The sequence below is a fragment of the Triticum aestivum genome, chromosome 5D, assembly GCF_018294505.1.
Source record: "Triticum aestivum cultivar Chinese Spring chromosome 5D, IWGSC CS RefSeq v2.1, whole genome shotgun sequence".
NCBI lineage: Eukaryota > Viridiplantae > Streptophyta > Magnoliopsida > Poales > Poaceae > Triticum > Triticum aestivum.
The window spans coordinates 566,249,387-566,259,481 of record NC_057808.1 but is presented as its reverse complement, the minus strand read 5'-3'; positions in this window follow the sequence as shown (position 1 = coordinate 566,259,481).

Here is a 10,095-nt window from a genome sequence, read left to right as displayed (position 1 = left end):
ACTGCTACAAGTTGCTAATTATATCATTTACTTTAAACCAAGTGATTCAGTGCACAGTGTTATTAACAGTCAAGGAAAGCAGAAAAATCCAAAGACCAGATTTATATGCTGTGTTGACAGCAAGTGCATCTGTGTAATAATAAAAAGTAGCAAACCAAACATCAACGATCGATATAACCATCATGTCACGATTCTCGACTAGATTCACCATTATCTCCGCAAAGTACTCTCTCCGTCCAAAATTACTTGACGTACTAGATCTAGATACATCCATTTCCCGTCAAGCAACTCGGGACGGCATGAACAACAATAATCTACGCACTTCTTAGAGCTATATATAAAATTCGCTGAACAAATAGAGATGTAAAACCATAAGGAAATGATCAAGAGGGAGCTGACATAACTGCCTGGTGATGTCTTGGGCGTTGACGGTTCCTATCGCACATCCCGGGCACATCCAGCGCTCGTTCACGGCCACCGGAGGCCGCCGCACGACTTGGACGCAGGCTTGGTGGAACCCACGTTCGCAGGCGTCGCAGATAATGGTCGATCCTGGCAGCTCGGGGAGGCCGCAGGACGCGCACCGGTTCCCGCCCCACCTCGCTACTCCTGGGTGCTGCGCTGGCGCTGGAGGCGGCACCCCCGCCGACGGACCTGCCGTCGTGGCCGCCATGGCCGACCTCCACCATTCCCCACGCTGGTAGGCCAGCGCTATCTCGCTGGCTTGGTGCGCGAGCAGCAGCTGAGCCTGCACGTTGGCTGGAGGCGGGAGCTGGTGTGGCCGCGGCGGAGGAGGAGCAAAAGTAGGCGACTGGATAATCGGCGGCAGCGGCAGCGGCGAAGGAGCAAAAGTGGGCGACCGGAGAACCGGCGGCGGCGGCACCTCCAGCGATGAGCCAGCGGTCGCGGCCGCACTGGCCGTGGCAGCAGCTAACCTCCAGGATTCCGCACGGTGGTACGCCAGCGCTAGCTCGCGGGCCTGGTGCGGGAGCAGCAGCTGGGCCTGCACGTTGGCGGGAGGCGGGAACTGGGGCGGCGGCGGCGGCGGCGGCGGAGGAGGAGGAGGAGCAACGGGGGCAGCGAACTCATGCGGTGGCGACGGCGGTGGCGGCTCGTTGAGGTCGAAGTCGAGATGTGGCGGGCGATCCATGGCGAACAGGGGATCAGGGTCGCGGTCAAGCTCAGGCTACGGTTCGATTCCGGGCATAGCAATGGGGAGGGAGGGAGGAGGAGCTTAGAGAGAGATGGAGGAAGGTAAAGCAGAAGCGCACGAGCGAAGCGGGGCGGGGTCAAGGCAGGGATTCCGGGGAGAAGAAACTGACGAGGGGCCGGGGACGCGTAGGTGGAGATGGGCTGTCAGTGAGCAATGCCGTGCCTAGGGAGATGGGTTGCAGTGGCGCGGAGCGCGTGACGCCAGCTCTTTCGCCCGTGGAGCGGTGCTGTACTATTAGTTGATATTGGCTGTGTCCACCGTCGGTTGTACGCAGAGACAAAACACGTTTAAGTGTACTGGTAAGGTATGCAAAAGCAGTTTTTAATTGCATGCTTTGCTGGAAATATGAGATATACACCAGAATCGTTCATTAATATCTTTATTTATTAGCATCTATCTTACTATTATATATAGAAAAGTCTTGTAATAGTTTTGTGCTTTGCTAGAATACGAAAAATATATTGAAATCATTCATTAATGTGTTCTTATTATACGAAATATATAGAAACCATTTATTAACATATATCATATATCTTGGGAGATCTTGTATTACTTGTGTGTTCTGCTGGAATACGAGAAATATACTATTAAAATCGATCATAAATACATATTTTGAAATGGACGGACGAGTGGCTGCAGACGCGTAGGTGGAGATTGGCTGCCTGTGAGTAATGCCGTGCCTAGGGCGATGGGATGCGGTGGCCCGCAACACACGGCGTGAGCTCTTTTCGCCCGCGGAGCGGTGCTCTACCGTCGATTGATGTTGGCTGCGTCTACCGTCAGTTGTACACAGAGACAAAACACATTCAGTGTACTGGCTGATAACATATGCAAAAGCAACTTTCAATTGCGTGCTTTGCTGTAATACGAGATGTACACCGAAATCATTCATTAATGTCTTCATTTATTAGCATTTATCTTACTACTATATATATAGAAAAATATTGTATTAATCCCGTGCTTTGCTGGAATACGAGATATATATTGAAATCGTCATTAATGTCGTCCTATTATAGAAAATGTATAGAAACTATTTATTAACATATATCTTGGAAAATATTGTATTAATTGTGTGCTCTGCTAGAATACGAGAAATATATTGAAATCGGTCATTAGTGTGTGTGTGTGTGTGTGTTTATATTGTTTTATTTACTACATATATTCCTTCAATTGATGAACATATTTTAATGTGATCACATCTGTAGTTCTAATGATTTTCTCAGATAATGATTGTTATAGTTGTGACATTTTATTTGCGACTTGAATTAGAGTATATCAGAGCTATAAATAAAAAATATATAAAACAATGACGGATATTGTCTACCTTAGTAGTGGCTTGCAGATTTTCTAAAAAGTAATTTTATGAAGATAAGGATTGATGTCAACTTACTTTGGTATTGTATATGTTGGCATTTGTTGGGTTTGTCTGTTGGTTTACACACCGCCAAAAGAGGTTCAATGCACATGTGTGGGTTTCACTTATAAACGAGAACCAAATATTAAGGTATTTATTTAAGGGATTTTTACATTTCTGCCCTTAGCCGGTGCACACCAGACAGTTTTGCCCCTACTTTCAAAGGTGCTCAGTTTTGCCCTAAATAACATGACATGTACGGTCAGAGTCTTTGAAACATCTTTGATAAATGGAAATTAAACAAAGGGGCATTTGTATAACCAAGCATAATTGCTTAGTGGCAAACTGAACATAGTTTAAAACTAAGGGCAAAACTATCCAACAAGGCATGAATGTGAAAATCTCTTTATTTACATGTCTTGTGTATGACGTAAAATTGCACCAATAAAACTCTAAAGGTGGAGACATTTTTGACTTGTTAAGTCTTGTGAGTACTTTGGATGAGTACTCACGGTTGCTTTGCTACCCTTTTTTCTCCTCTACCCAATTGGTGCGATCAGATGACGGGCCCCAGGAGCCGGCTGATCCCGCCGCCGCCGACTACTACCCCGCCCTAGCTTACTAATACGTGGAGACCGTCGACGACCAGGAGTAGATTGGAGGCTCCCAGGTTGGAGGCCTGCGCCTTTTTGATCTAGTTATCTTTCATATGCTAGGCTTCTTAAGGTAGACTTGTTTACTTATGTGTGTACTCAGATTTAGATGCTTCCGCTGACTCTTGTGTATTCCAGCTTATGTAGTCGAGCCCTCGAGGCCCTTGACTTGTAATATAAAGTTTGTATTATTTTATTTGTGTCTATAGTTGTGTTGTGATATCTTCCCGTGAGTCTCGATCTTGATCGTGCGCATTTGCGTGTATGATTAGTGCATGATCGAGTCGGGGGCATCACAAGTTGGTATCAGAGCCGACTGCCAGTATGAAACCCCTTTCCAACTCCTTGGCGAAGTTGAGTCTAGTCTTTGAAAAATTATTTTACTAACATTGTTGTATGGCTTACGGGCCCACATCGCAAACGGGTGGGATTAGGATCTTTTATTCCTCGCCTTTACTAGGATTCCGATCTCTCTTCTATTCGGGTTTAAATATTTTACTAACTCTAACTCTAGGTTCTCATAAGTACTTCCTCCTGGAGAGCCTTTCATTCCAGATGATGGTTTGATTCACCAGAAGATCCCAAAGATACTCTTCGATGTTTTTCCCGAAACCTTTGTGCTCATCGCCTTTGCAATTCTCTACCACCGATAGGTCCATATGGATAACTACATACACTTGCCATTCATACAATCATTTCCAGTTGCTCTTGTTATTACAAGATGCCCTGAAATACTCTCCAATGTTCAGAGGATCCTTTATGCCTACTGCCTGGTAGTTCCTTGTCTCGCGAATACACCTACGAATAATTCCTCGCACTTACCAGGGATTCGTTCATACCTAATTATTCATATGTTTTCCAAAATTCTTCCAAATGCTATTTGATCATCCAAAATCCTCAATAGCCTATTGCTCTCAATCTTCCTTACCTGCTTGCATTATGGTTAATTCCATATGTCTAGCAATATTCATTAACACCCTTTGCCATCATCATTTTGAGCCTTTGATTCGATATATTTGTGAATGCTCGCAATCATCAATCGAAACTAGAATTCGTTCCTTCGGCTCAGACATCTTTCCGAACATGAGCTGGTTCTCGACAAATCAAACCTTGATTGATTGTCCATCTAAGTCTATTCAACTTACTCATATTTGATCAGAACATTTGATTTTGATACACTGATCTAGAAATCATAATTCCTTGTATTTAAGCGTCGAACTATTTGGATGTTATAATCCGATGTCCTCGCATTCTTTCTTCCTATGATTGCGTATTGATACTCACACCAGCTCCGTTGTGGATCACCAGATCCATTGTTGGATTATTATACGATAGTGTCCTTCATATTCAATCACCTTGTGAGTTCTTTCCCTGATATATAATGCCTTGGTAAATTGTATTCTCTGATTTGGCCAACCATGCTCTGCTTTCGAGCTAATATCTATTGCTCCTATAAGCGTGTTGTATGGATTCGTAAAATGTCCCGATGGGTTGTATATATGGATTTGCTATCTATGTGAGCCCAAAAGTTTTCACGGGTCTTACTCTCCTGATATATCACCAGGTAACTCTTCAGACTCAAAGTATTTTTGATAGGGCAATAAATTAAAGGTTATGCATTGAAGAAGTGGGAGTCGACCTTGAACTTTGTGTTCATGCCCATGGACATGATGTAGATCTTATCATGGAAGCTTCTCGTAACAATAATCATTCCTTTGGTATAATTTGATCTTGTATCTGTGATTTTGTCCTTTGCAATCGTGGTTCCGAGCATGTTGTTCTACTTTGATTTCATTCTCAGACAAGTAAAGTGCTTGTCTTCCACAGATCAATACACTAGTCTAACCTCTATTCTGATCTACCTTCAAGTTTTACTCTCTGGTATCTCGAGAATATCATGGAACTACATAACTTCTTATGAGTTCTTCATCAACTATTATTTCTCACCGATTCCAATTTTCCCCGGGTTCTGAGTTGTTAGACACTCAAGGACACCGATAATTGAATCGAGTCCGCACTACGACTCAACAACTCTTAGTAATCTTCATTGCTTACGAGTCTGTACTTGATCGTATCATTCCTAGCTGATTCGCTACATCATCGTCGTCATGCTAAAAGCTTGACCATGTTACCTATCTCCTTCATCCCCGGAACACAATTCCAATAGTACACTAAGCTTACATCGAGCTTTGAACATCATGATGGCTGTCTTGATAGGCAATTTCTATTCTGAGCTGGCAATCTTGTGCTTCCGGTAACCTTTCGCTTCACCATTCCTTTTGTTTGATGTCGTCGATGATCGATTACGTCTTCATGAAACCTCTCGACAAATGTGACATGATCATCATCAACATTCTGAGCACTTCCAGGATATCAATCGAATTCATGATGAGAAATACCATCCTTTCCCCTCGATGATTTGTGTTATCATCGACAAAATTAATGCCTTCCCTCCAACACAAACTTGTTCATGTTTTGTGTTGTACCTCGAGTTCATTGCTATCCTACTTATGTTATGTTCTACCTTGGAGTATTACCATCTTTGATGTCAAGAATGTCGTGAGAATTTCACCACCTCTTATGAAATTCTTGATACAAGTGATACTTATCACCATCACCATTCTTTTCTTGGTCCCCGTGTTGTTTCTAACCGGAGTGCCGACAAGTGGACTTTGATGTGTAAATTCAAAATTTCTAGCAACCCTATTGCTTTGAAGTTAATGACCAATAATTTCATTTTGGTGTGTTGGTTGCTAAATCGCCATTCTAACATTGATCGTGCAACCCAGTCGGTATTCCGTGGTTCACCTTTCGATCAATGAGTTGAGATTGTGCCAATCTCTCCATCCTTTGATATACTGGATGATGGTTCCCAACCAGAACTCGGTTGCACTTTGATTTAAGGATTCCTTGTGGTCATAATTGAAGGAAATATGCCCTAGAGGCAATAATAAAGTTGTTATTTTATATTTCCTTATTCATGATAAATGTTTATTATTCATGCTAGAATTGTATTGATCAGAAATCTAAATACATGTGTGAATACGTAGACAAACAATGTGTCCCTAGTGAGCCTCTACTTGACTAGCTCATTGATCAAAGATGGTTAAGGTTTCCTAACTATGGACAAGAGTTGCCAGTTGATAACAGGATCACATCATTAGGAGAATGATGTGATGGACAAGACCCATCCGTTAGCTTAGCATAATGATCGTTCGGTTTTATTGCTATTGCTTTCTTCATGTCAAATACATATTCCTTCGACTATGCGATTATGCAACTCTCGGATACCCGAGGAATGCCTTATGTGCAATCAAACGTCACAACATAACTGGGTGATCACAAAGAAGCTCTACAGGTATCTCCGGAGGTGTTTGTTGTGTTGGCATAGATCAACATTAGGATTTGTCACTCCGAGTATCGGAGAGGTATCTCTAGGCCCTCTCAGTAATACACATCATAAGCTTGCAAGCAAATGACTAAGGAGTTAGTCCAGAGGTGATGTATTACAGAACGAGTAAAGAGACTTGCCGGTAACGAGATTGAACTAGGTTTAGAAATACTGACGATCGAATCTCGGGCATGTAACATCCCAATGACAAAGGGAATAACGTATGTTGTCATAACGTTTTGACCGATAAAGATCTTCGTAGAATATGTAGGAGCCAATATGAGCATCCAGGTTCCGCTATTGGTTATTGACAGGAGAGGTGTCCCGGTCATGTCTACATATTTCTCGAACCCGTAGGGTCCACACGCTTAAGTTCGATGACGATTTAATATTATATGAGTTATGTGATTTGGTGAACGAATGTTGTTCGGAGTCCCGGATGAGATCACGGACATGACGAGGAGTCTTGAAATGGTCGAGAGGTAAAAATTGATATATAGGACGATAGTATTCGGACATCGGAAGTGTTCCGGAGTGTATCAGGTAGTTATCGGAATACCGGAGGGGTCACCGGAATCCCTCGGGAGAATATTGGGCCATATGGGGCATGAGAGGGGAGCACACCAGCCCACTAGGGGTGGCGCCCCACCCATGGAAGGAGTCCGAGTGGGAGAAGGGAAGAGGGGGTTCACCCCCCTTTCCTTCTCTCCTTCCTCTTCCCTTTTCCCCCTCCGGCAATTATGGAAGGGGGGGGGGGGGAGGCCGAATTGGGGAAGACCCCAAGTAGGATTCGGCCTACTTGGGGCGCCCCTTCGCTGCCCCTCCTCCCCTCCCACCTATATATATGTGGGGAGGGGCGCTCCTAGAAAACACAACATCAATTGTTAGTCGTGTGAGGCGCCCACTCCATAATTTACACCTTCGGCAATAGTTTTGCAGTGCTTAGGCGAAGCCCTGCGAGAATCATTTCACCATCACCATCACCACGCCGTCGTGCTGACGGAACTCATCTACTACCTCGACTCCTTGCTGGATCAAGAAGGCGAGGGACGTCACCGAGCTGAACGTGTGCAGAACTCGGAGGTACCGTACGTTCGGTGCTTGATCGGCCGGAGCTAGAAGAAGTTCGACTACATCAACCGCATTGTCACACGCTTCCGCTTTCAACCTATGAGGGCACTTTATCCCGAATCCTAGAAAGTTGTTATTTATATCCCGAATCCTTTCAGTCTACGAGGGTTCGCCCCCCTTTCCTTCTCTCCTTCCTCTTCCCTTTTCCCCCTCCGGCAATTATGAAATATGACCTAGAGGCAATAATAAAGTTGTTATTTATATTTCCTTATATCATGATAAATGTTTATTATTCATGCTAGAATTGTATTAACCGGAAACTTAGTACATGTGTGAATACATAGACAAACAAAGTGTCCCTAGTATGCCTCTACTAGACTAGCTGGTTAATCAAAGATGATTAAGTTTCCTGACCATAGACATGTGTTGTCATTTGATGAACGGGATCACATCATTAGAGAATGATGTGATGGACAAGACCCATCCGTTAGCTTAGCATTAATGATCGTTTAGTTTTATTGCTATTGCTTTCTTCATGACTTATACATGTTCCTCTGACTATGAGATTATGCAACTCCCGAATACCGGAGGAACACGTTGGGTGCTATCAAACGTCACAACGTAACTGGGTGATTATAAAGATGCTCTACAGGTGTCTCCGATGGTGTTTGTTGAGTTGGCATAGATCGAAATTAGGATTTGGTCACTCCGTGTATCGGAGAGGTATCTCTGGGCCCTCTCAGTAATGCACATCACTATAAGCTTTGCAAGCAATGTGACTAATAAGTTAGTTGCGGGATGATGTATTACGGAACGAGTAAAGAGACTTGCCGGTAATGAGATCGAACTAGGTATGGTGATACCGATGATCGAATCTCGGGCAAGTAACATACCGATGAGAAAGGGAAAACGGATGTTGTTATGCGGTTTGACCGATAAAGATCTTCGTAGAATATGCAGGAGCCAATATGAGGATCCAGGTTCCGCTATTTGTTATTGACCGGAGATGTGTCTTGGTCATGTCTACATAGTTGACGAACCCGTAGGGTCCGCACGCTTAACGTTCGATGACGATTTGTATTATGAGTTATGTGATTTGATGACCGAAGTTTGTTTGGAGTCCCGGATGAGATCACAGACATGACGAGGAGTCTTGAAATGGTCGAGATGTAAAGATTCATATATTGGAAGGTTACATTCGGACACCGGAATGGTTCGGGTCGTTTCGGAGTACCGGTGGTTACCACAACCCCCCGGGAGGTTAATGGGCCACCATGGGCCTTAGTGGAGAAGAGAGAGGGCCGGCCAGGAGGTGGCGCGCGCCCCCTTGCCAATCCGAATTGGACAAGGGGTGGGGGCGGCGCCCCCCTCCTTCCTTCTCTCCTCTTCCTCCTTCCCTCCTTCTCCTAGTGGGAATAGGAAGGGGGGAGGCGAATCCTACTTGGACCAGGAGTCCAAGTAGGACTCCCCCCTATGGCGCGCCTGAAGGAAATATGCCCTAGAGGCAATAATAAAGTTGTTATTTATATTTCCTTATATCATGATAAATGTTTTTGTTCATGCTAGAATTGTATTAACCGGAAACATGATACATGTGTGAATACATAGACAAAACAAAGTGTCCCTAGTATGCCTCTAGTAGACTAGCTCGTTAATCAAAGATGGTTAAGTTTCCTGACCATAGACATGTGTTGTCATTTGATGAACGGGATCACATCATTATAGAATGATGTGATGGACAAGACCCATCCGTTAGCTTAGCATAATGATCGTATAGTTTTATTGCTAATGCTTTCATCATGACTTATACATGTTCCTCTGACTATGAGATTATGCAACTCCCGAATACCGGAGGAACACCTTGTGTGCTATCAAACGTCACAACGTAACTGGGTGATTATAAAGATGCTCTACAGGTGTCTCTGATGGTGTTTGTTGAGTTGGCATAGATCGAGATTAGGATTTGTCACTCTGTGTATCGGAGAGGTATCTCTGGGCCCACTCGGTAATGATCGTCACTATAAGCCTTGCAAGCAATGTGACTAATGAGTTAGTTACGGGATGATGCATTACAGAACGAGTAAAGAGACTTGCCGGTAACGTGATTGAACTAGGTATGATGATACCGACGATCGAATCTCGGGCAAGTAACATACCGATGACAAAGGGAACAACGTCTGTTATTATGCGGTTTGACCGATGAAGATCTTCGTAGAATATGTAGGAGCCAATATGAGCATCCAGGTTCCGCTTTTGGTTATTGACCGGAGATGTGTCTCGGTCATGTCTACATAGTTCTCGATGACGATTTGTATTAAATGAGTTATGTGATTGGGTGACCGAATGTTGTTCGGAGTCCCGGATGAGATCACGGACATGACGAGGAGTCTCGAAATGGTTGAGAGGTAAAGAT